Genomic DNA, 27,411 nt, shown 5'->3' on the forward strand with positions numbered 1-27,411 from the left:
CATATGAAAAAGCTGCTGTGCAGGAGCAAGAATCTTTCTAGGCTTGGCTGGGCCAAAACCAGAATGGGAAGAGAACATAGATCTCTTGTCTGTCAGTTACCTCTCTGTGTTTTTAGCCAGAAGGGCCATTTTCATGCCAATACTCCAAAGCTACTGCCACTGCCAGAAGTAACAGGTAGGCTGCCTCCTTTCCTGAGTAGTCTGCAACACTAGCATCTATTAAAAGAAATATGGATTTAACAGTTAAAGTCAATGAAGTTGCTAGCTCCTACTTACCAAGCTGGTTCCTCAGTGATCAGTTCTAATAAGGTAAATCTGTACTCAATTCCTTAACAACAGCTTCAGACTCGGCAGAACTGGATTTTGAAGTGATACAAAAAATCATGAAAAAAGTGACATATAATTTAGTATGACCTTATCTGAGAAGAAATTGGTGATTCAGTCCTGTTGTGGTTCTGCTCCTTCTTTGCCAGAGGTGCAGGCTAAAGCCTAATACAAAAGCTGCATTAAAACGTTGTTAACTTGTATGTCTGTTTCTTCATGAGAATTCACACGAATTTATTGTGATTCCATCATTCACAGTGACACATATTGTAGCTTTCTGTCATCCCATGGTACCTTACTGTGCAGTGAACTTTAGTTTTTTATTAAGACAGTAAGTTACAATCAGTTCAAGATAAATGCCTTAACTTAATCTGAAATGTAATAAAGGCTGGGATGCCTGCAGTGCTAACAGCTTTACATGGCTGGCAACAGTCTTTTGGGCTAATTCTCCATTGTCACCTATACAGTTGCACTGATGTAAGTTCTCCAGTTCCTCCTGTCACTTACTTTAAATCTAAGTGATATTAAGGCAAGAATTAAGAAAAAAACCATTCCTCATAAGTATGAATTCATCACAGATAGAGGCAGATGTTTCAAATTTAGATATCTAAGTCTGGTCTAACAATATTTTTATATCTTCTGTAGTGTGTTTCTGGATTATTGTTGAAGAATATTGCAGTATGATAATGTATAATAATTCCAGTGTACTGAGAACATTATATACTTGAAATACTTATTTTTCTGTGTTCAGTACAGAACAGAACCTATGAGGAATTAGTTCAGTCTTAAATGTCTAACTTTTGGAAAGTAGATGAGTGCATTTTCGAATGTCTTAATAGAAGATTGCTTGACATATTTCAAAGTTTTTCTGTAGTCCATAAACTCTTGGACATATCTGCAGTCCTTTTCATTTAAGAGTTACCAAGTACATAATCAAGGATAGGAAATCCTTGGACCCCAGAGATATTCTACAGAAAGCTGTTTTTTTTGTAAACAAGAAATGTATTAATTTAAAAAAAAATATATATTATTATTACTTAACTTCTTTCTTATATGTTTAAAACAATCTGAATTTCTCTATCTTGAACTTACATTAGGAATCTTCTTTAGCTATTTCTTTACAAATGATCCTGATACAAAATGCTAAAAAGCAGGTTCTTAAAAAGAATGCAAACTCAACATTACTTAGGGCAACAGCACCAGCAGTAAATTCAAGCATGTGGAGAAGGAGAGAAATAGAAATAAAATAAAAGAAACCAAAAACCAAACAAAAAAAGCAACCTCCAACCAAAAAACCCAACTCCCTCTGCTGATAAATCAACATTGAATTCAATACGAATCATCAAATTTAATATTTCCATGATCAGTATTCATGGAAAATAAATGATGCCAAATATGCTTTAACAAAAAAAGAAATCTGTTTAAATGGTATTAATGATAAGGCATACTACAGCAAGGTGAACAACACTGATAATATTAAATTAACCCAAGAGGCTCCCTAATCAGGATCCCAGTGCAGAAATCTGCTTGCCAACTGTCGTTCTTTTTCCCATTGGTTTAGTTAAGGGTTGAAGTTCTTCTTGAAGTTTCTTTTTTAATCATTAGATCCCGACCTTACAGTTTTCTCTGACTACTTTCCTTCAGGCTGTCTTTGCTCCTGTCAATTTAGGATTTCCAGGGAATTATTCTTCTTTGAAATGCATATTCCAGGCTTGAAATACTGGCATATGTACACTGTAGAGTAATTGTGGAGGCCAAATGTTTAATTACACATGACAGCTGGAGCTGTAGGAGTCCGAGGAATGCTTGAAAACAACTTATGCCCTATGCAGTCTTAACGAAAAGGAACAAAATAATATATATTTAGGTTTTGTGCCACATGGTAGCCGCTGTTCTCTCTCTTTTCACAACTGAGGGTGGTTTGCAAGGAGTTCAGCTGCTTTCACTTCTGTGTACTGTCTCTCTGAATATATTTTTTTTCCCTCCTTCATACAGTCTAGGCACAAACTTTTAGCCCGTGCAGTCCTGAGAGAAATGCTCAGAATTTTTGTCTCATTTTGTTCCTGGGTGACAAAGAAAATGTTTTCAGTGGCTTCTCTAATACAGTGTTATTGGTGTAATTTCATAGAACCCAGTTACTAGAAATGTCAGAATCAAGTGATTTATAAAAGATATAAACAGCATTATTATTTTACTCGACTACATGTGATTTTCTACAAATGAAGCAAATGGAATAACCTAAGTCTTCAAAAAACATTTATTTCGATCACTGCAAGTATTTGTCCACATTTTAGAGACACAGATTTGCAGACACATGAAAACACATACTTAATTCTGCTGACACAAATATTTTGTTCTTCCTAAAACAGAGGTAAAAGATATTTTCTGTTATCAATGTATCTGGTGTTAATGTTCATCTCTTCATTTGACATAAATTCATATGGTTACACTGAAAATCACTGTGTTGGCTTAAAGCAGCTGGTGAGGCTCTGACTCAATATTTAGCACAACTTTTCTATTTATACACACATATATACACACACACCCCTTTAAAATTATTACCTTGCACTTACTGTGCAAAAGGAGATAAAGTTTGATACTGAAATCTTGACAAATCAGATTTTCTTTGTGCATTGTGTTATCTAAGCACCTCTTCATTAAATTATACCATAATATGCAAAGCATTTCCTTTTTTTCCCCCCCTTTTCTTATTATATTTCTACTTTACACGGAATTGAGATAATATTTAATTTAGTGGTAGTGCTGTTAGTTATTGACAGGAAAACAGCAAGCATTGTTTCAGCCCAACTGAATTTTCAGTTCCATGTTGAGATAAATATATCAGTGTGTCCCAAGTTAGAAAGAGGTTTCGCTCCTTGCAATGAGGAGTTAAGGAATATCTATGGCTCTTCTATGCATAAACAAGGAAACAAAGAACATTATTATATTTTCCTGATTTCGTTTATGTAAAGAGAACAAAGACTGATTTGATAACTGAACTTCAAAGGAATACTGTTCAGTGGTGCTGGGAATGAGCTGTTTTGTGGTAGGTTGAAAAAGAATGATGTAACTGAGCAAGTAAAAATGTAACTCTGACCAGTAAACAATTTGAGCACTGGACACCATTGCTATGCATTCCAAGGCAGCCAAACAACTTTTAAACTTGTGAGGCAAAATGTCAGTTTCAAACAAGATTTCTTGAACACAGAAGACTTTTTTTTTTTTTTTTTTTTAATTAATTTCCTTGCTAAAGATATGAACCAGTAAGAGTTCTGTCAAATTGTGTCCAAATTATTTTAGGTTTTCCTGAGCTCTGATTACTCCCATGTTTAGAAAATAAGATTATTCTGAAACCCTCAACTTGCTAAAAAGAAAGTTAGAAATGCAGTCAACAAACACTGACATCCAACAGGTCAAAGCTCCAGAATGAGATACGTAAAAGTTGGACTATAAAATCTAGAAGTCAGTTATGAGACAGAGACGTGGAAGTGTACTGTGATGAGCAAGAAAAATAATACTGCAAAAAGGGCTGCTTCCAAGACTCTTCTAATGGAGGCATGGGAACTTCCATCAATCAGGTGTTTCCATTTGAGGTAAAGCCTCACTCAGACTCACTTCCACCTGCACAACAGGGAACATGCACAGGTGAACATACATGCATACTTACACTCACAAATACCATGGTATGCAGTTTCCTGAATCACTCAGGGAATTCAAATGCACCAAAGTGCACTTCAGAAAGTAACTGTCTAACTCCTTACAACTCTATGACATAAACTTTGAAGGCAAGTCACCTTATTTCTTACCCCTCTCTGAAACTGCTGCATGCAAACCCTTTAGTTCTTGTGGGTCAAAAACATGCATTCTGCTAACACTGCCCTTGTCTTACTCACTACAGTATGGATACTTTATTTTCCTCATCTAGAAGGTTAAGCTACTTGTCAGACCTGTGTTTCATATACCTGAAAATGTAAACCAAGATCAAACAAATGTCTTTGGTGTTTTCAGCATGACTTAATAGTGTAAACTCACATAACACACAATGGATGGTGTCAGGCCAAAGCTTTTTCTCGCGTAAGGAAACCTGAGTTTAAGTTAAGTCATTACAATAAAAAGTAAAAGACTTTACCAGGCTTTTTGTGTATTTTAAGTTTTCCATTAATATAGAATGCCATCAAGACATAAGGATGTACAGAGACAAATAACCAAGGCTGAAAACAAGAGAGATGGATAATAGTACTTTAGAACTTTGACAGTGGGAAAAAATGCTTACACTGTAAGTGCTGGGGGAGGGGTCAGGAGTTGGGGAGGTGGTGGTTTACATATGATAGATTAACACATTTGTATCAATCTGGATGACTTTCAGTAGTTATTTTATTTCACTTCCCTTCATCTAGCTTTCATGAGTAGCACTTAGCCCTTTTTAACATAGTTTCTCCACCTTGGTAGGTTATTTGAACGTTATTTTGATTCTGCTATTTTAGGAATCAAGAGCCACTTGCCCATGTAAACAAAGCTCCTTGGGAAATGCCTGACAACATAAAGACATTGTGAATGTCTTGCTTTAAATGGGTAACATTATCTGGAGTTTGGTAATGAGCAGCTCTAGACTAGCTTTAAATTTAAACCATGCATATGAGTGCATGTGTTGACCTATGGGCTTTGCTGGAGTCAAATAGGAACAGAGGAAGTGATGCCCTGAAAATGAGCTCAAACACCTGTACAGGTCACTGTTGGTCCATCATGCTTAACTAATTTTCCCCTGCCCTCTGACCTAGTTTTCCATAGTGCCATCGAGATCTATATCTTTCATCCTGCAGACTCTGCAGCTGCCTTCAATTAATGAAACCAGCCTTAACTTTGTTATCTGATAAACTGAACTCATAGTGCTACAGGAACAATTGGTTTATTATTGTATTGACAAATTATCCTATTAACTAGTGGCTACTATGAAAATCAATTAAAATCTTGGCTGAAATACTTGAATATCACTAGAGAAGATACAAAGGGGAATTAAGTACTGAGTCAATTAACTCAGTTACTCTATACAGTTCATGAATTAGGTGCAGAATCTGATTTGTATTGATAATTAGAACACAAAATTATTTGGTGAAATGTAGAATGGCATGATATGGGATTCAGTTTTGTACTTTATAGGGACTATGCCTATGTCAGTTACTTGTAATACATTTGTTATACATTTTACAAGTTTCTCCTCTATTTTTTTGCAGATATTTTCAGGCACATTAGATGGATGTGTCAGCCTCCCACTCTCTGGAGTCCACAAGAAGGCAGGAATGGTATTGTGCATAACCAGGATGACCTACCTAAGTGTATACTAAAGAGAGATCAGCTCTTTGTGGACTTTCTTCATGAACTAGGCTGAAACAAACCTGTCTTCAGAGGTGCAAATTTGTTTCAAAATAAGGGTGGGAAGATCAGACTCCTTTCTGAAATAAGGTGATGTGGCCACAAGCAAACATAGTGTTAACTGTCTTAAAGAGTAGAAAGATCCAATCTGCAGACTGGTTGAGTTATTAATAGTAGATGCCACCATTACACTAGAAAGAGGTAGTTAATATATTTTGTAGAATGCAGATTTCTTTTGATGCAAGCAAGGACTTGCTCTGATACCTAGGGGGAAAGATCTAACATCTTTTATTTTTAAAGAAAAGTAATACCCTGTTGAAACACTTTCAGTTAATAATCACTTAAACAATGTCTTGGGATTTAGTTCTGATTTCTCAACACCCCTCATAAAGTTTGGTTTTAGAAAAAGTAAGGAAAATGATATGTACTGCATAAAGTATACATTACACTTCAAATGATCTTAAACTATACCTTAAACTGAGCTTTGGGGAAACATAATCAGAAAAAGCAGTGCCATAGAATGAGAGACAATGAAATTTCTAGGACAAAAACTATACTTTTCCTCAAGTTTATTATACTTAATGGAGTTAAAGACTTCTAAAACCCTTGAGTGGAATCTTTGAAAAAAATGGTTTTACCCTGTCACTGAGCTACTGCACTTGGGAGTGCTATTAGGAGGCAGTGTATTTGCAGAGAGGGGAAGAGAAGAGAGAAGGAGGAAAATCTTAGGCAAATTTGGGTAGCTGAATTATTTTTAGAGCTTGTCTCTTTTAGAACATAGTGGGTGTGGTAGGACTTGTGATTTTCTACTCTATCACATGCATGTACATACACATAGAGTGAATGTATACATTCATGTATACATATGCATGTGTGTAAATATGCATTTATCACGACATGTATGTACATGTAGAGTGATAGAATTACATAAACACATATTTATATGCATGTATATGTATACATACAAATACACATACAATAGCCCCAGGAAGCATATACTGAATAAATTTTGTCCTTTTCTCATATCTCATTTAAACAAACATATAGTTTCTTTAGCAAAAAAGGAACAAAGCAGTTCTGGCACTGTAATGTCAGAAAGCAAAAGTATCGAGAGACTGAAAACAGAAAGAGGAAATTAGAGCTATTGTGCATCTGTGAATCACTATAAGTTTTTCAGCTGCTCTTTGACAGTGGTTGCTACAGGGAACTCCGCATGAACGTGTCCCACACCACCAACAGCTTATGGGGACTAACAGTGCAAAGACAGCGCATTTTTGCGAAGGAGATGAGGGGGTAAACTTCTCCACCTAGAAATAACAGTAGCCTGTAATGTTGCAGAACCACAGAGTCCAGATAATTGTCAAATATTTTATATTCAGATGTCTACTAAAATATTATTCACTGGCTTTAGACCTTTTGTTTACTACAGCTGTTATTATCATCCTTTATAAGTGTGGTAACATCCAGAAACTCCAACTAGAATTAAGCACCATTGTGCTAGGTAGTTTCAAATTGAATAAAAGTCCTTCTTAGAAGGCCTTTGTAAATCCTGTGGAGTAGATAGTATTTCTTTGAAGTTAAGGATTCTATGTGTAATTCACACAAATGCCAAATTCTTTCCTTTTTTATCAAATGCTTTTCCTAAGGAAAATATTATTTGACAATTGATTTATAAAATCTGCACAGATTGTAATGATCTTTTCAAGCAAATGTAATCTGCACTGGCATGGAAAATTGGCATAGTAATATGTCTTGAAAATGAAGGAATGAAAGAAACTTTCTGAGCTGATACAGGGTAAGAAACATTTGAGACTAGAGAAAAACATGGACAGAAATTCAGCTGCCATAAATCATAGTAGCTTTGGTCAAATCTCTACAGTTGCAATAATCCTCTGTATAAGGTCCTTCAGTTTGATCTCAGGAGCTTAGTAAAATCTCCTGACCAAACCAGTGAAGTGCAGCTACTACTGAATATACATATTTCACTGTAGTGGTGAGCCATACAGATTTATAAAGAGCTGGTGTTCTTTGTATTTGAAGTGTAAAGGACAGAGCAATATTGTCTTGTTGCAGGAGATTTTATATGTTTGCAGAAAGTTGTTGTGAATTTCTGGACATTGTTTCTGGAGCTGATTAAGTGCTTGCTTGCCCATCTGCACTTTTTTCTTTATATTTTTTTGTATCTACTTTTTAGGAACTTGTGAGAAGATTGTGAATATTTTTCAGAGGATAAGTGGAAGCTGTATACATTTCTGCAAGGTTGTTTTTGCCATTGACTGGTAATAGTCATAATGAACAGTTCAAATTGTAGAGAGCAGTGTGTTTTTCTATCAACCGACCTGAAGTAATCTGGAATACACTCATCTTTAGCTTTCTGATTGGAATTGACTTGCTAAGAATCTTTTGATAACATCTTTGGAGGAAGCTGAACAGTTTATTGTACTTGACCCTATGCTTATTGTACGTGTGTTCCTCTACAGCTCTCCTTGTGTTGTTCAGGGTGTACTTTATCATGTGGATGCTGGAGGATGTTTTATCCTTCATTACAATGCATTCGGGTTTTCACTGTTGGAGCCTGATCTAACCTTTAGCTTTTGAGCCTTAATGAAAAAAGCTGCTTTCATCTTTTTAATGTAGCAGTAGTGTGTTGTTGTCATTGTTTAGTACACAGGAAGTAGCAAGGGACCTGCAACAGAACAGAATAGGCAATAATAATTAAAAATAATGCACAAGTACACTTGCAAATACATGCAATGTTCTGCTTTATATACTATTTCATACTAGACATTTCACATTGGTATCCAGGCAACAAAAAGTTAATTCAAGAAAAAATTTGCAAATCTCAAGATTTCATCACCATGCAGATGGACCCTAAGTGTGCCTTTCATTGCTTGCCACAAGCTATTCAATGTTCATCATTCATCTTTCTCTGTTTCCAAAAAGTCTCTCCCACAGTCAGAGATCAAAACCAATATTTGGTGACCTACTGCATTTCCCAGTAAATCACACAGCTGAGTGAAGGAAATGACTTGTGAACCAGTCTGTATGGCAGTTACACAAAGGATTGTGTGCTACCTTTAAACTGCTAAGTACAGGTACATCAGTGCACTTGTAGGGAATAAGTACAGAGTAATTAGGGTAAGTTTTGTCTTCATACCTTATGTAAGCATATGCAAATAAATTAAGAAATCCAAATTAGTTATAAAACAAAGAAGCAAACACCACCCCACCCCCCCAAAAAAAAGAAATACCTAACCAAAACAACAACAACACACACACACCAGAAAACAAACCCAAGAAGGCTTAAAGTACTAGAAAATGAATTTATAGCTTTAATTAAACATTCTCTCAGGCTTCCTCAATTTAAGTGCATTATTTATTATCTTTTCTTTGTGCTCAGTGTATGCATGAAGTATTGCCCTCTACTTGCAACTGCATTGGTCTCTAGCTACATGGCATGTCAGATGCAAAGTCCAGTGCACACATCCAATTGTAATTTGTTGTTGAGGTTGCTGGGGAGGAATCTGCCAGTCTTGTGGTGGCAAACATAGACATAATCTCATTTTGTACCTTAAGACAGTAACAAGGAACAACACAAATGCTTTTCTACTTTCACAGTCACTTCACCATGTGGAAATTATCAGATTGGTGACAAAGGCTGATTATTGTTGTCTCCAGAACTATGCATACATGCCACAAAATTTTTAGTCTCTGCTTTTTAAATCCATCTTCATGTATAGCCAGCCCATTTTTGGGGGGTATTATTTTTTTCCCCTGCTGAATTTCTTTTTAATCTCTTTAATATATATTTTTTTTATCATGTGATGTTTCTGTGTTCTATTACCTTTTACTGCATCAGTCGTTTTATATGCAAAATTGTGAATTATATATGGCATTATACAATGCCTATTTAATGATCATATAGGCACCATCAGTACCTTAAGTGAAATTTACGCTTCACAGCTGAAATCACCATTCCCTTCATACACCCAATATGATAAAACATCTAAAGCACAATGATATACTCTGTCCATAGAATAAAAAATACTGTACATTTTCTAAAACTCTGCATAACAATGAGTTCAGGGATGCAGATGCAGTAAAACTCAGCAATTTTTCATAATGTTGCCTTCTGTAACTCTACCAAAATAACTGTGATAACGCAAATGGGCAAACTTCTGAATTCCTCTGAGTTTGGATGACGGTTTAACTAAACCTGCTATGCCTTTGATGGGAGTGCCTTCTGTGGCTCAACTCAGCCCAGACCTCATTGACTTCTGTATTCTGAATTTTTCAAATAATATCATCTGGCATCCATGCTACTTTGGCATGCCAAACAGTATCTGTCTTATCTAACTCAATCAATCAGTCTGCCCATCATACTCCACATTTATATAATGCCTTTATCCAACAAATGAAACTTGCTTTACAAACTTTAATTAACTTAGGCATCTAGTATCCCAGGGAAGCAGGGAAATGTGATCTCCTTTTTTACAGAGGAAGAAACTGAGACACGGAGAAATGATGAGTGAGAGTCATCTTGCTGAACTTCAATGGACTAAAAGATAGGCATTTAAGCTGTGTAAAATCACCCCAGGCTCTCTTTAACATTGTAGAAAATAACTCATCCAGAATCTTGATGTTAGGATGACTCTAATTGTCCTCTGGGGGCTGTTTGTGGCCATGAAAGAAGGCTAGATGCCCATCTTAGACTCATAAGCTAAGGTAGGGAGGATGAACGCTCTCCAAAACAATTTGTCCAAAGTCAGTGAAGAATACAAGATGTACAGTGTTCAAATAAAATTAAATTCTAAGATTATAATGGTTGGTATTTGTTTTTAGCAAACTGAGAAGGCAAAAAATTAGAAGGAAGGTTTTATGGTTAAGGTAAAGGCCTTTCTACTCTAACATGGAACATCTGAAAGACTGTAAGTTTCATCTTTTTAATAAAAATAAAAATGCTCATTTAAGGCTCTTCCTTTTCTCCCAACAAAAGAAAAAATACCTTTACAATGGGCAAAAATCTTTGAGAGGAACAAAGTGTTCCAAAAAGATATTAGAACTTTACTGGGAAATGTTATAGGAAATATTATTTTAGAATTTTTGTGCTTTTCTAAACAACAAAATAGCTCCCTTTTTGGGTCATTCTTACATGTTTTTCTTCTTCCTAGATTCCTGTCTTTTCCTTGTGTTCATGGAAACACAGTCTAAAAATTAAAATATGAATAGTCATAAACCCAAGACAAGCCTTCTTAAAGATTCTTCATTGTTTTATTTTGCCCTCTTGGTCTAACTCTTTTTTTTTAAATCCCCTGCTTCTTTGCTTTCCTTGGGGATATTTATTGTGACTAGATCTTGTCTAGAAAATTGCTTCCAAATTTTCCATACTTTGGTGAATTTATAGGATTTCTCTAGAAGGAAGCCCACAGCAATTTTACTTTCCTTTTCTATACCCTAACACAGGACTGAAAGAAAGGTTTTTTCACTGTCCTCTTATTTCTGTTAGTAAATCATTCCCAGAGTCCAGCTTCTTCTTTCCTCTTTCCAGTGAGGAAAATGGTTTCTCTTCTGTGAAAAGCTGTGAAATCTTATCGCTAGTAGTAAAATTTTGTAATTCTGTAGGGCTTTTCCATTCATTTTGCCTAAACTTTCACTAGAACTACCAGAGCCAGCAAAGTAGGACTGCCTTCACAGCTCCCAAGAAATCTTAAGTGTAAATCGAGAGATTAAACTTTAGACATGTTGAATATGAAACAGAGGTCTGATACACCTCCTGCACCACTTGGGGAAGGGTGGAGAAACTATAACAGTTTGATGAAAAGCAGAAAGAACTTTCATGAACATCAGCTCTTACCTGATGGACACAGAAGAGTTCAATTCAGGGAACAGGTGTGTTGTAGTGTTCAATCACATCAGAACCGATTCATTTTGCATAATAAAAATAAATACTCTATAGAACTTATAAGTTTTTAAAAAAATTAAATCAGAAAAATTAATTACACAAGATATGTCACTGGCCATTGAAGAATCTTCATCTGCAGTTCTGCAGAAAGAAAAGATATGTCACTGGGCATTGAAGACTCTTCATCTGCAGTTCTGCAGAAAGAATTTTCATGAACCTAAGCTCTTACCTGATGCACATAGAAGAGTTGAATCCAGGGAATTGGTATTTTGTAGCTTTCAATCACAGCAGAAGTGATTCATTTTGTATAATAGAAATAAATACAGTATTTGTAGGTTTAAAAAAAAAATCAGAAAAATTAGGTACACAAGATATGCCATTGTGCATTGAAGAATCCTTATCTGCAGTTCAGTGGGAAGGGAGAACATAGGCAAGCCACCTCCTGCTCCCTGGCCTGTGTTCTGCATTAATTTATGTCACTGGTAGGCAGTTGAATACTAGGGATGTTCTGGACTTAGCAGAGCATTACCTTACTTCATATGTGCTTCCTTTTCTGTCTAACCAAATTGCTCCCAAACATATCCCTATCAATTCTTGGTTGCAGATGGCATCGACACTGTACACAAAACTCCACAAACCTTTGATAACAAAGGCTTATAGAATAGAATAGAATAGAATAAACCAGGTTGGAAGAGACCTTCAAGATCATCGTGTCCAACCTATCATCCAACACCACCTAATCGACTAAACCATGCAACCAAGCATAACACTATTCCGAAGAGAAGAGAAGAGAAGAGAAGAGAAGAGAAGAGAAGAGAAGAGAAGAGAAGAGAAGAGAAGAGAAGAGAAGAGAAGAGACGAGAAGAGAAGAGAAGAGACGAGACGAGACGAGACGAGACCAGGTTGGAAGAGACCGTCTGCAAGTATCCTGTGTTTCTTGTATAGAGGATTATTTTCCCAACTAAGTGCCCTTGGAGCACACTTTTCCAAAATATTTTTAATACCAAAGAAGTGAAATGATCCCAAGGAAAAAAAAAATGTTTTTTTTCAACAATGAACTCAAATAAATTTTTCTTTCACTTTTTTAAGACACTTCAGTTAAATTATTTAACTTTTAAAAATAGAAAGCCTATGTATGTGTTTCTCAAACAAAGAAAATGCAGCAGAAATTATGGCAGAATGTGCATTATAACCGCACGTGGTGTAATACCTCCATCCACTGCAGTCATTACAAATACAGAAAAAGCCTCTTAATTATTATTATTGTTTTAAATATTTGTTATTCAGGAAACGTTTAGAATATATGAAACAAATAATTATGACTAACACATTATCTAATAAAGATGAAAAGGATGAAAATCCCTATGAATTTTTAATCTGAAAATAAAGAACATTAACAATCCTTAATTATATCATCAAATATTTAAAATTACCTTCCATACTAAATTCTATTTGTATTTAATATATTTATTTTTATATATCTGTAACATTTTTATGCGTGGGTACATAAAATACCATCAGCTGTTACAAAAAGCGACATCTTGACTTAATGTATTCAAAATCTTGATCAAAATTTCCATTTTGTTTATTTTTAAGATAAATCAACAACTTTTGCACACTATATTAAAACTGATAGTTCTCTCAATGTAGTTAGATAAATAATTAATACTTTGCTACTGCAAAAATTAAATTGTGCTTATCAGGCAAACCTTTGCTTAGATCCAGATTTTTGCATCCCTTTTATGCAAAATGCTTGTGCAGTTTACATGTTCCTAATGCACGGAATATGCTTCTGATTTCAGTGCTTGTATTCCATACAATTCTATCATCTACCACTGCTGGGTCTTCTATTAATAAATGCAGTAACCAGAGCTCCTCTATTGCCCTTCAAACTGGTTACATCATCTCGTTCCAAGATCAACTACAAATTAAGGTTTAGGTGTGCTGTAGGCTTCTAGGCAACTGTACGTACCCAGTGATATTCAAGTGATTCCTAAGAATCAAAGTCTCTCAGGAATTGGAAATTAGGTCTGTATTAAGATACATCTCAAGAAGGAACAGGAAGAAATGCAGCATCTTAACAGAGTATTAAGTCATCAGTCTCCCAAAAGAGCATCAATCAGGCATTGAAGATCACATCCCACTCTCTTTCTATCAGATTTTTAACGAAAGCAAAAAAAATTAATAATTTCAAAACTATATGAGAAAACACAAAATATTTGAGTCATGACAAGAATACAAGAAGTTTTAATTAAATCAATCTTGTCTATCACAGACTTTGTATCCAGCAAAACATTCAGAAAAATAGCTAGTCACTTGGATGCTTTAGTTCAGGGTCATGTTAAACAGATCAGGTGTTCTAAAGGGGATCGTTTGATATTTCCTGAAACTTAAGTTACCTTAAGGATGTTATTAAAAAAACAAACCACCAAAACAAAACAAAAAAAAACCCAAACCAAAACAGGTGGACAAATTTTTTGTCACTTTGTAATTTAAAGATGGTTTTACTAGATTGGGTTAGAGAACCGAGTACTACATAGGATGAATTTCTCTAATCTCTGTAGCACAATTTCTTGGGTACCTGAAAAATAGCACCATCATCTTAGTCCTTGTCTTTGTGTAATTCTGAGTCCTCTTCATGATCTTTTGTGTAAAATAAATAAATAAATGGATAAATAAATAAATAAAATCCAGCACCGACCAGATGACACCAAACTTGCCTTGTTCGACTACTGCATCTGAAAACATCTCACAGTCTTCTACAATGGACTCTCAGATTTGTTGAAGATGTCAGAATAGACACCACACCAGACAGCCAAGCGGGGAATCTCCTTTTACTGCCACTGAACAATACATACAATGTGCTTATATTCTTCTCATCTTCCAACAAGCAAATGTTTCCATCTATTTAATGTTAGTTTTTTATTAAAATGAAAATGTAACTTTGCAAGTATGGTAAAGCTATTCTGGGCACAGCAACTTCTTTGTTCTATTTATAATTTCAATTGTGTTTAATTTAAAATAACTTCATCTTTCTAACTGCATTTAAACTAAAAAATGGGGAAGATGGAAATTTTCTGAAATTGGGCTGGCACCAGGGTTTAGTGTGATAACAGCTTATCTCTCAGAACTGGGTCAGAACAGAGCTTAAATTATACAAGTTTGATTGCTTTTGAGGAAACAGACACAAATCAGTATCCTAAGGAAAAGGGACTGAAGCAGCAAAAAAGGAGACAGTTTCTGCCCTATCTGTTTAAAATACACTGAAGTATTGTGTAATCTGTTGCAGTTCAGCTCAGCCATATACCTGCCCCAGAACAACTTCCCAGTGGGTTAACAGGGGCACTCTCATCAGTATCAGGTACGTTGTCTGACAGACTTGCATGAGAAACAGGAGCTATGTCTAATCAACACTGTGTGTAGTTTTAGGCAATGCTATTACTCTCTGACTTTCATGAGCATCCCTGATAATTTATTAATTAAAAAATGGAAAACATACGATTTGTGAAATTCAGAAAAATGGAGTATATTAAAACATTGCTCTAGGCATGTTTTGCTGCATGTAAATCTGATTTGTTGACATCCTGTATAACGTACCAAACCAGTGTACTTCAGCCCAATGTTTTGCTATCTTACCAGCATAATTAATTTCCAGGGATGTGTGTGCATCCAAACAAGAAGCAGAAAAGGATCAGAAGGAATGAACTTGTCTGAAGGTATGCAGACAGTATACATGAAAAAGCATAGCCAGTAACCTTATGCTTCCCAACTAACAAAAGTTCATCAAGATTAGTAACTTTGGCATAGCTTAATTAACAGCTAGGGAAAAATGTTACCTGGGGTGAGGGGGAAGCAAACTGATTAACAGAAACTTTTTGTTTCTTAATTATGCTTTGAAATAGTCTCCTTTAGATTCTTCTCACCTACTGACGGGCAAACTACATGCAGTTTATCATTCATGTGGTGTCTAAATATGTCAGGCAATCAGCAGCTTATTCAAAACCTGCCCTAACATTTCTACTTAGGCACGACTGCAAACTTCATAGAAAAAAAAAAATTGTTTCCTGACTTTTTTTTTCCCCCCAAGTTGGACAAATTAAGACTTCCTCCCCCCGACCCCCCATGCCTTCTCATGAGTCTTCTTCCATCTGAGTTAGATTCCAAAATCGAAGATGAAAAAATGATAAAAACAGCAACACAAAAAGTCACATGAGAAGTTCAAATGAGGATGCTTGGACCGGAACTGTGGTAAATGATCATTAAAGAATTGAGGTGACTTAGCTTATTTAAACTCTTTGAGGCTGCTATTCAAAGTTGACCTTCCACACCCCAGAGTAGGTGCCTATGTACAGCTGAAAGCAGCTGCACTCATGGAGCCAGCAGCATTCAGCTCAGCATTTAGCAGTCATGGTCAAAGAAAAAGCCAGGCAGGCTAACTCACAGCTAGAAAATGTAGAGGCTGATAATGCTTTCCCACAATGGGGCCAGGATCTGAACTGGCACTAGGTCGCTGCAGCTGTGCTTCTGGAACCATTAGTTTTCCCAAGTGTCCCCAAGTGACACTGGACGCTGTAGAAACAACACCAACAAGCAAGAGTGGCAGCTGCTGCTCCTCTCCCTTGCATCACAGGTCTGATGAGATACTTAGAGAAGGATCTGTAAGGAAGGTGCTCTCTTTCCCTTCCATTTTGCTTAGCTGCACATCTTGTACTTTTGTTTCAGCATAATTTTACAATGCATCCTAGTTATGCTTACATGCACTTTAGCAAAAGAGTATTTCCAAATATATAAGAAAATAAAGGATACATTTGCAACTCTCTCTCTCTCCCCCTCATTAAGTATATCTCACAAAGCAGCTTATTAATTAAAAAAAATTCTTGTTCCAGTCCTTGCAGGCATAATGTGCACGGCCTGGTTCCTGCAAACCACAAACTTTGGTGTTGAGGAGTGACATTGATGCATTTTTTATCATCTTTCCTAAAGTCAGTCCCAGCTGCATCTTCAAAATACTCCAGAAGACCCCAAAGACTATAGAGAACAAAAAGAGCTCAAGGCTGAAGCTGATTCACGTTCAACTTATGGCAACATAAAACCCCAAAACCTAAACCAAATCCTGGTCTGGATTTGGAAAGGCAAATCCCTAATTTCAGTGTATAAATATGGGGGTTTGGCATTTTCTCACTCAACAATGAAACAAGATGTGGTGGTGATTCTGTGACAGCAGTGCTTCTGCTCACTCCTGGTTAATATATGCTACATGCATGTACTTCTTATATACCCTGCAGCTTGACAATCATTTACTGACTAGAAGATAGTACAATACTATGGCTATGTTTTTATTATCATTAGTTATTTTTGAAAAGAAATAGCTCAGATATTTTTAGAAGTTTGTTTTTAAAATCAGGATTACATGTTGTTAAAGAAAAAAAAAATCTTTAAATATCCTTAATATCTTATCTAACTAAGGTAAACAAATAGGTTTTCCATCCAGGTAACCAAATTACTGTCTGGGAGCTGTAGCTTTCTAGGAGAGCAATAGAAGTTGTCTTCGCTGTATCAACTTAATTAAATGTCTGCAATGCTTTCACAAGAGCAGGAACAGGATGGCAGCAAAGGCAGGCAGAGGATTCTGGATTAAAAGCAGTCCCCGCAGTTAATTAACGGGATCTGCCAAATGCTGAGCCCTTAGCCTCTTGTTTTAATGGAGCAGTGGCTGCTGTGATTCAGGGACTAACAAAAATAAGGGACTAGACAAAATAAGGGACTAGCTAAACCAACATTTAAGATATGCAGAATTATATTTAAAGAACACACCCCCTCTCCCCCCCGCGCCTTGCAGTTCAAAACACTGTCTGATACTGTTGTAGGTTTCTCAACAGAATGATCAAGGTCTCAATTATTAACCTTCCTCTGCTGGAGTGCTTTTAAGACAGGAAGACACATTTTTAGGATTAGTTGTAAATTCCCTAGTGAGCCTGCAGGTGGGGATGGCAGGGAAAGACTCCCTATTAGAATTGCTGGAACTTTCCTTTTTATGCATTTATCTCAGCCTAGAGGAAGAAGGAGCAGTTCAAACAAACTCTTCTCTGGCTACTTTATTTCAGCATGTTTGTGACCTAAGTATGATCATTATCTAACAGCTTGGAGTGAAGTTGAAGTTATATAGTTGTTTTTAATAGGAAAAAATAGTTATAAGTTAATGGAATCTATGTTTATGGAATAGCTGTGATATATTTCTCAGACTCTGAGCCGTAAGGCAAAAAGGATATTTTCAAGAAAATTATTCAACAAGTGAGATAAAATGGCTATTTTAAATTACACTGCTTGAGGAATGACACACTTTAAGAAGGAACTTTATAGTTCTAGGAGGTGCTTATTACTAAAGGAGATCAATTAAACAATTTGCTTAGGGAAGTCATGCATTCTCTGCCACCTTAAGTTTTTAATCAAGATGGATATGCTTTTCATGAATATAGGTTCTAGATCAAACAAATTTATGGCCTTGGTGCAAGGAGTCTCTGGTAAGAACGGTGAAAAAGTTATGCAGGTTAGTGTCTTTGGGTTTTGTCTTAAAAATCACAAATGCATCAGAGATAATGGCAGTTAAAGCCAAAACCTTCAGATAACTGTGTCACAGGTTCAATTCAAGCCCTTTTGTAGTTTAAAACTGGAAAATATCATTCCATCTGCATATTTAAAGTGACCTTGGATATGTAGCTCTCACCATTTTGTCAATACTGCAATGCTGTTTTGCAAAGACAGATCACCATTGTGGGGGTGGGGTGGGGGTGTGTTTAATTTATTTTTATTTTTTTTCATACTGCAAAGTATCTTCCTCTTGTCAGGAAGATGGGAGCAACAAAAAATGGATGAGCCAGATGACCAGACTTCATTCCAGAAAGTTCATTGTAGGTTTAACTACACCCATGTCTGCGTTAACTTTCTCACAGGTCTCCACCCGAACCTGGGAAGCTCTCTCCATGGGAGGTCTTGTGGCAGCCTTAACTGTTTCCTAGCGGTATGACCTAATAAGAAATCTCTAGAACACAGAACAAAAAGAAAATGAGAATGAGAAATCTGGGCAGAAATACATTCTTACATGTTCATGCCCTCCACGTGCAGTGATTCTCACAGTCTAACTTCAGAGTGTATGTGTGTGTGTGTGTGTGTGTGTGAGTTGGAAAAGATGAGACATTGCTCCAAATCCTAAGCATACGAAACTCAATATGATGACTTGAAGGTGATCCTTTTGTTTTGTCATTGTCTGCAGACTTTGCTGGGGTTAATGTGTGTTTGCCCGTTTATTGGTTTTGGGGTTTTGGGGTTTTGTGGGGGGTGTGTTTTGTTTTGGTTTGTGTTTTTTTTTCATTTGCCTTTTGTTGTTGGTGGTGGTTTTCTGTTTGTTTTTCCCCCAGAAGAGGAAAATACTGCCTTTGAACGTGAAAACTAGTGTATTCTTAGTTTTTATGTACATTTCTTTTCCTGAGGAGTTAGTACCCTGCTTCATATGTACCACCATGGCAGGTTCTTCTGCTCAGACCTGGTGCTGAAGCACTATACCTCCATATTTTGGAGTCTTTTGTTTTACATTTCCCATCCAGGGGTGAAGGATTGTGTGTGTTTAGGGGCAAAGAGCATGAAAGAGAAGTATGTTGGTTAGTTTTTGTTTGTTTTTTTTTTTTTGTTTGTTTGTTTTTTTCACCACTACTTAGTGCCCCCTGCTGTCTTTTGGTCTCTTGTATTGTGGTGGTTTGTTGTTTTTTTCACTTTGTGATCTTAGGATCAGCTTTGACCTTTTGCCCTTACATGTGGGAATTTCTCTGCAGAACTGTTTGTGCCAGGGATGCTGGAGGAAGCAAGGTTAGTCACATATTTTCTAGGTAAATCTTCCTTTTTGGTGTCTGGCAGCTCTGTCTTGACTCTGTTGCCTTAGATATTTGCACTTTCGAAATGCTGGTGTAGGTCCATGGACAAATACTCAGATTGCTGCCAGTTATTAATTAGTCCTCTGAAATGACCAGGAGTCAGAGCTACTGCTCTTGACTTACATGGTGATGAAAGAGAACATAATCTGGACCACCTCATTTCAGCTACAGTTAATGAAGTGGCAGTGGTCTAAAACACTAGAAGTGAGGTCCAGATGACGCCTGGTAAAGGTTTTTACTCTCTTGTACTGGTTGGAGAGCACCTCTGTGGAACATCTATTTAAAAGAGAAGCTTGCATGAAAATATAAGAAAACACAATGCTGTGCCAAGCCACACCCACCTCTCAGACACCGTCAAATATTTTGGAGGGGAAAGGGGTCTTTGTTTCACAGAAACAATGCACTTGTCTTCCCATATAAATCACCTGCAGAGAAATTAAGAAAAAGGAAGAAAAGAAAGAAGTGTGCCTCTAAAACAGAGCAGCTTAAACCCTATATTAGGCATCAGACTGGCTAATTGCTGCCAAAGTAGTTCCCAGCGATATATATATTTTGAGCAACCCCCAGAAATATGAGGACTTAATAAGTAGCGAGAAGAGAATTTATACAAAAAACAGACATAACAAGGCAAAGTTAATTCATCACAACTTTCACATAAGCCTTTGTTGGGCAGTTGGCCAGGCCCATCACATTATCTGTTTGACTCAGTGAGTCACTCCAGCTAATAGAATTTTGCCCCGTGTTTGTTGTTGCCATGGCAATGCAATATTATCAGGCATGTCATGTTCACAGATCAGTAGCAGCAACGCTGCTGCAGACACACAACAGCTTTCAGCCTTTGACCATAAACAGGAATTCACTCCACAGTCAGTCTGTCAAAAAGGAAGTCGGCTGTGGTGAAGAAGCACTAGTGCCAGTACTACTAGCCTTTTCCTTTTTCCTTTGTGAGTGCATTGCCATTATCATTAAAATAACCTTGAGTCATCATGAATTCATTCATTCACAAACATTGTCAAAGAAGGTGCAATAGTTCAAGAGAATCCAGAGGGTCAAAGAGAGGACTAGTTTTAAATCTGTGCCTATTGAACCTGGAAATGACATAGTCTGTTAGATATAATCTTATTCTTACCATAGCAAATCAAGCTGTGTTGACTGGCACCAGTGTCCAAGTCAATTCAGCACCATGAAAGGTTACTAAGAGTAAAGAGGTCATATCCTTTGTGGTATTGCTTTGAGAAATAAAGTTAGGCATGTGTGGGAATATTTTACAAAGAATAGCTTTTTCACCAAAAGTGAGAAACAAATCCTGTCAGGAATCTATAGAGACTGCAGGTATTTTCTGACATAGCCATATTTAAGTGTTTAAACCCAACATATCATTACTAAGCTTTTTCAATATTTTAGAAGTTTAATTGAGTCATAAATATTGCATCAGATATTTTAATTGCTTTCCAAATAAAATGTTAAATATCTTTTTGAAACTGAGAATGCACCAGTTCTTGGGATTTGTAAGGATTTTCATTTTCTTTCCAACATAGACATATCAAATAATAATCAGGAACACATGGAAAGATAGTCCCTCGGAATTTAATTTATTTGATAGATTATACAAGATTTACCCCATTGTAACCTCTTTGGCATCAACTGAGTTGTTCTGATTTACCCTGCTTTGAATGGAGGATTAAAATTCTTGTATTTAAAATACAAGAGAGAATTTTTGCAAGGACATACTGTTTTTAAATGCCTCTGTTGTATGGAAAGACCTGTTTAAACATTTGTTGTCACATATGTCCCAAAATGTTGTTGACAAGCTATACTGGCATTGAGAGACCCTACACAAAGTTTAGAAATGAATTTGAAAATTATTGTGAGCAATAAGGGGCTGATTATACTTTTCCTTCTGTGGGCTTTAGACTGTTATAATTCCATAGAATTTAAAACTGTTGCTTTAAAACTGCCACTGGAAGAAGTGGTTACATTCTGGCTAGCACTGATCGCATGATTTGCAGCACTGATTCTTAATTTATGCAGCTGAGACCACCAAAGTTTTCACACTTACACTGGTGTACATTAAAACACTGTTTGGTCCCTGGTATTTAAAATTGAATTTTGGGGCAAATTTTAGGCTATGCTTGATGAATACAAAGCAGAACTCCTTAGATGTAAAGCTTTTGCACTGGACCTTTTTTCTGCTGAACAGAATGCCTACTTGCAGCTTGTATTACTCACTGTAATTACATTTCACCCAGTGTAGTAGAATGGATTTATACCTTCTATGCATTTATATGAATCTCTCCTTGCTAACATCATGACACAGATGCAACAACCTGGATTTTCTTACAGTTATGAAAAAGTCTGTGTCTCCCATTTTTCCCAAAGAAATTCATATATTCATTGAATAGTTTGAGTTGGAAAGGACCTTAAAGATCATCCAGTTCAAATCCCCCCTGCCATGTGCAGGAACACGCTCCACCACAGCAGGTTGCTCAAAGTCTCATCCAACCTGGCCTTGAACACCTCCAGAGAGGGGGCATCCATGACCTTTCTGGGCAACCTGTTCCAATTTCTCAACAAATACTGTTGTCTGATTTGGCTCTGTAGTGTACCACCAAGAGAAGTGCACTACTCCAGTACCAGAATCCATTAATGGCCATTCAATTAAAATAGCCCTACTCTTGCACTTGTGACTTAAATTAATTTCTGTTAATCCAGAAAGAGTGATGGGAGATTGAAAAGAACTGTCCCAAAGATTTGAAATAATATGAGCTTTTAACTAAAATTACTTTGTTCTTATGACTCTCATTTTACTCCAGTAAAGATCAGAATGAAAGTGTAAGGAAGACACAGCTTGTGCTTGTTCTGGTGAGGACAGGAAGACTTTCAAAATCATGAAATCATGAGCAGTGAACTGGCTGCTTTTCAGTCAGCCTGTAGCATATCCAGGTAACACAGAAGAGGAAGGGAGGAGTTACATACATCCATATCTACATTTTGCCTGCTCATAAAAGTGATAACATTAGACTTACATTGGTTAAAAGCTATTTCAGTAAAATTGATGTAGCTCCTCTTCTTGACAATCCTTTGATCATGTCCAGAACATCTATCAGTCAGGTTTTTAAGGGCTCTGAATGTTTCACACCAACTCCATATTAAAGAGGAAGAGAGTTTTAACCAGTGGAATGACATCTAATTCAATAATGATATAATTAAACAGGTGCAATTTCAGTGTGTTGAGAGTTTACTCTAGTATAAATCATGGAATGAACCAGTTATGGTTTGGATCATTACATCTTAGAATAATGGCTGATCTGTTGACCCTAGGGGTCAGCAGATTTCTGCCATTCAATGGCAATCTACAAGTACATTATAGCTAATCATGTCAAACTGACAAAGGAAAATATGTCTTTCTTTTTTTTTTAAATGTGGGTGTAATTCATAAGTCTTTTAAAGATTCTGATCTAAGTTGCATCAACATTCCACTCTGTTCAGTAGTTTCCCTCTATCACAGTGAAATACCTATTTTCCTGAATTTAACTCTACTGCAAACACCTTCAGTTTTACCTATTGCATTTGCATTGTTGTTTCATATCATTAGTCCAGTACTTTTTATCATAACCAAAGAGAAAAGAACAATTATTAAACCTCATGAATAACAATTTAGTGAAAAATATATGCCATATTCTACAGGTACTAGAATTTCCAGCTGTATCACCCAGGTCATGTGAGAGATGATAAACACAGTCCTAACTATGTGCTTTCATTGGTAGGCATATTTGGTAGAAGCTTTGGGGTAAATACAGGCGCTGAAAAATGAAATTTTGAGTCATCTGCAATGGTTCGTAAGTTTGTCATGACTGCAACAGAAGGTGTTGACCTTGAGGAAAAGGTTCAGGAAGTACTGAGAAGTTTTACTGCAAACCTACTTCTACATCAGTCTTCCTATGCAACACCTCTGTTTCCTTTTCATCTTGCCTTGAAAAAGAGATTTTTTAAAAATCTCTCAAAACCAAGGATTGTAAGATCGCCTTTAATTTCGGCTGCAGCAAGTGATCTTTCAAAAATATTTTGTGTTAACAAAGGAGAAATGAGCTGAAAAAGTGAATTCTGCTCTGCTGTGCTGTCCCTCCAACAGTAGGACAATCAATCCAGGAGATTCCTGGAATGCACTGATGACAGTTTCCTTCTCCAAGCAGCTGAGGAGCCAATGAGGAAAGATGTCATGCTGCACCTTGTTCTGACCAAAAAGGACAGGCTAGCATGGAGTGTGAAATTCAAGCGCAGCTTCAGATGCAGTGACCACAAAATGGTGGAATTCAAGATTTTTAGGGCAACAAGGAGAGTGAGCAGCAAGCTCACTACCCTGGATTTCAAAGGAGCAGATTTTGTCCTCTTCAGACATCTGCTTAGGGATTTTAATGGGATAAAGCCCTGGAAGGAGAGGGGCCCAATAAAGCTGGTTAATATTCAAGACTTACCTCCCCCAAGCCCAGGATCACTGTGTCTCAACAAAGAGGAAGGCAGGTAAAAAGTGCCATGCAGTCTGTATGGATAAATGAGATGCTCCTGGACGCTCTTCAACACAAAAAGAAGAGTGCTGATGGACAAGGGAAGAGCAAATTATGTTGACTACCTAACGCTGCACCAAGTGTTTGACGCTAAGCCTCACAATATCCTTGTCTCTAAATTGGAAAGATATGGATTTGATGGGTAGAACACTCAGTAGATATGGAATTGGCTTGACGATTGCACTCAAAGAATGGAAGACTGGAAGTCAACGGCTCAATGTTTAAGTGGAGACAAGTGACCCTTTAGGTGTTAGTACTGGGATTGGTGCTAATTAACATCTTTGTTGCTGACATGGACAGTGAAGTTGAGTGCACCCTCAGCAAGTTTGCTGACAACACCAAGCTGTGTGACGCGGTTGACATGGTGGAGGGAAGGCATGCCATGCAGAAGGACCTTGACAGGCTTGAGAGGCAAGCCAATGGCAACCTCATGAAGTTCAACATAATGAACTGTGAGGGCATACACCTTATTTGGGGCAATCTCAAAAAGAAATACAGGCTAGTAGGAGAACAGACAGAGAGCAGCCCTGAGGAGAAGGACTTGGGGCTGCTGGTTGATGAGGAGCTCAACATGAGGCAACAATGTGTGTTTGCATCCCAGAAAGCCAAGTGTATCCTGAACTGTAACAAAAGAAGTGTGACCAGCAGGTTCAGAAAGGTGATTCTTCACCTCTACTCCACTCTCGTGAGACCACACCTGGAGTAATGTGTCCAGCTCTGGAGCCCTCAGCACAAGAAGGACATGGAACTTTTAGAGTCGGTCGAGAGGAGGGCCATGGAAATGATCAGAGGGCTGGAGCACCTCTCCTGTGAAAACAGGCTGAGAAAGTTGGGGTTGTTCAACATGGAAAAGAGAAGGCTCTGGGGAGACCTTGTAGCAGCCTTCCAGTATTTGAAGGTGGCATGCAGGATAGCTGGAGATGGACTTCTTACAAAGGCATGTAGGGACAGGACAAGGGGTAATGTCTTCAAACTGGAAGATGCTACATTTATATTAGACAATAGGAAGAAAATCTTCCCCATGAGGGTAGTGAGGGTAGTGAGGCACTGGAAAAAGTTGCCCTGAGAAGTTGTTGAGGCTTCTACCTTGTAAGTATTCAAAGCCAGGTTATATGGGACCTTCACCAACCTTGTGTAGTAGAAGGTGTCCCTGCCTATGTCAGGGAGGTTGGGTCCCTTCCGGACAAAACCATTCTACGATTCTACGAAAATGAGCATTTTGAGCTCACAGCTATGCTTAATACTAATATTTTGTATAATTTACTGGAAGCATTTAGATATAAGGAGCATTCTAGAACTGAAAATGAAACAAAATGCAGTTATTTATAGTCTTTTCCACGGCACTAAATGCTTTATGCATTTGAGTGCTGATAGTAAGACCATCTCTTAAGCAGCAACTTAAATTTAAAAAGGGTGAGGAAATTACTCAAGCACTTTTAAACAAGGCCAGAATAATTCAGATCAAATTAGCTTCAAAGAGAAAACAATGAATAAAGAATATCTGGCTAAATATAAGAGTTCACCTCTTAGGCTTATCTGATTAACTGTTACTCAGAATCATTTTTCTCATATATTTAGTGGCAAATGTCATTAAGAAAGCATCCTCAAAGGTGTAAGAAGTGGAACCTGAGGTTAAACTTCTACTTCATTACTCTAAGTCTGATTGTGCTGCTATATTCAGATGAACAAAGTTTAGCACCTGGTATGATAGAAAATGATTAATTGTGATCTAGACTGCAAGGATCTTGACTTAAGTCAAAGCAATTATCATACCGAGTGAAATCACAGTCTTATTGAAAACTATCTCAGTGTTCCCTCTGACTCCAGTGGATCCATAGTTTTCATTAGTGCATTTTAACCTTGGAAACTATGGCGATGACACTCCCACTTCTAATCATGCATGTAGAGTTCCTTTTCTTCTAGATTATGTGGAGGATAAACACTGTGAAACATCATGAAACAGCTGAGTGGCAAAAAATAAGGGAAAGAAAGCATACAAAAGGGTTAGAAGCAAAGGATTTTGGAGGGAGAACACAGGACTCAACATCTTTGGAGAGAAGATGCAGCAGAAGAAAATGAAGAAATTCAAAAGGAAAGATGGAGTGAAAGCAGAAGAGAAGATTGTATCCTGGAAAAAGAAGACTGTATATGAGCCTTGAAGGCAGGCAGGGGATTGGAGGGATAGGAAGTAGCTGAGCATTCAGTTCTCATTCTATGTGTAGGCTGAGCATTTAAAAATCCTAACACTTTAGCAGGTAAAGCTACTGCATAATGATAGTAAAGTTCAATTGTTCTGAGCTGCTTTTTAACATTCACAGCAGCACAACTAAACAAATCATCTCATTTTTAATGAAAATCGCTGTGATGTCGATCTGTGCTTTGTTTCAAATGTTCTTGTTAGTTCCTCAATCAATGTACGAGGCAACACTTTCAAGTAAATTAAAATGAGACTGTTTACCATTCCTAGGATAATGTTGGCTCTGTAATGTCTAACAAATACTTATCCAGTTTGTCTAAATTGGTCAACACAGTGACATTTCTGAAAATGCTTATAGCAACTTTAATAATAGAGAACCATATTATCTGCCAACTCTTCTGGATCTTTTGCTTAAGCCTAAACTGGGGCCCAACTACTGCCCATCTTGAACTGAGGTATGCTTTTTAATGTGGCTGCTAGTGTGCAATGCCACTGAATAAGTTAACTTAATTCTATATCTGAATATCACAAGGAGACACATTTAATTCTATAGAAATACTGAACTCCAAGGTTCACATTCTCAGTTTTCACAGCGGCACAGAAGAGTTCATACTGATCATATGAAGAATTAATCTTCTCTGTTTACTGATACTCAACTGAAAATAAGAGAGATTTTGAGTATCAGCCATGAGACACTAGAATTGGAAAGAAATACACCTATGGATGAATATTTGTGGTCATGAACTGTTGTCTTTGAACACACATGTTTTGTGCTCCATTTGCTTTCTCTTTGGAGGAATATTTTGGAGAAATGAATGAGATCCAAAAGAATGATCCGCTGTCAAAAGAATTTCTGTTTTCCTCAAGTTTCTGTATTTTTCTAGCCTTCTGTATTTTTCTAGCCTCCTTCTTTCCATTGTCTTTAGAAAGCAAAAAGAAACAAAATTGAATTTACAATGTCATCAAATATATCAGTTAAGTCAACACAATTATGGTTATGACATGGTGAACTGCCAGACAGAAGTAGTTTACTTATTTACTAGTAAATTTGTTGATTCAATGAATGCTAAAGCTGTTCATTAATTGTTCAGCATAATATTTATTATGTACTCTGGAATATGTATGAAA

Source organism: Dryobates pubescens, chromosome 7 (genome assembly GCF_014839835.1).
Source record: "Dryobates pubescens isolate bDryPub1 chromosome 7, bDryPub1.pri, whole genome shotgun sequence".
NCBI lineage: Eukaryota > Metazoa > Chordata > Aves > Piciformes > Picidae > Dryobates > Dryobates pubescens.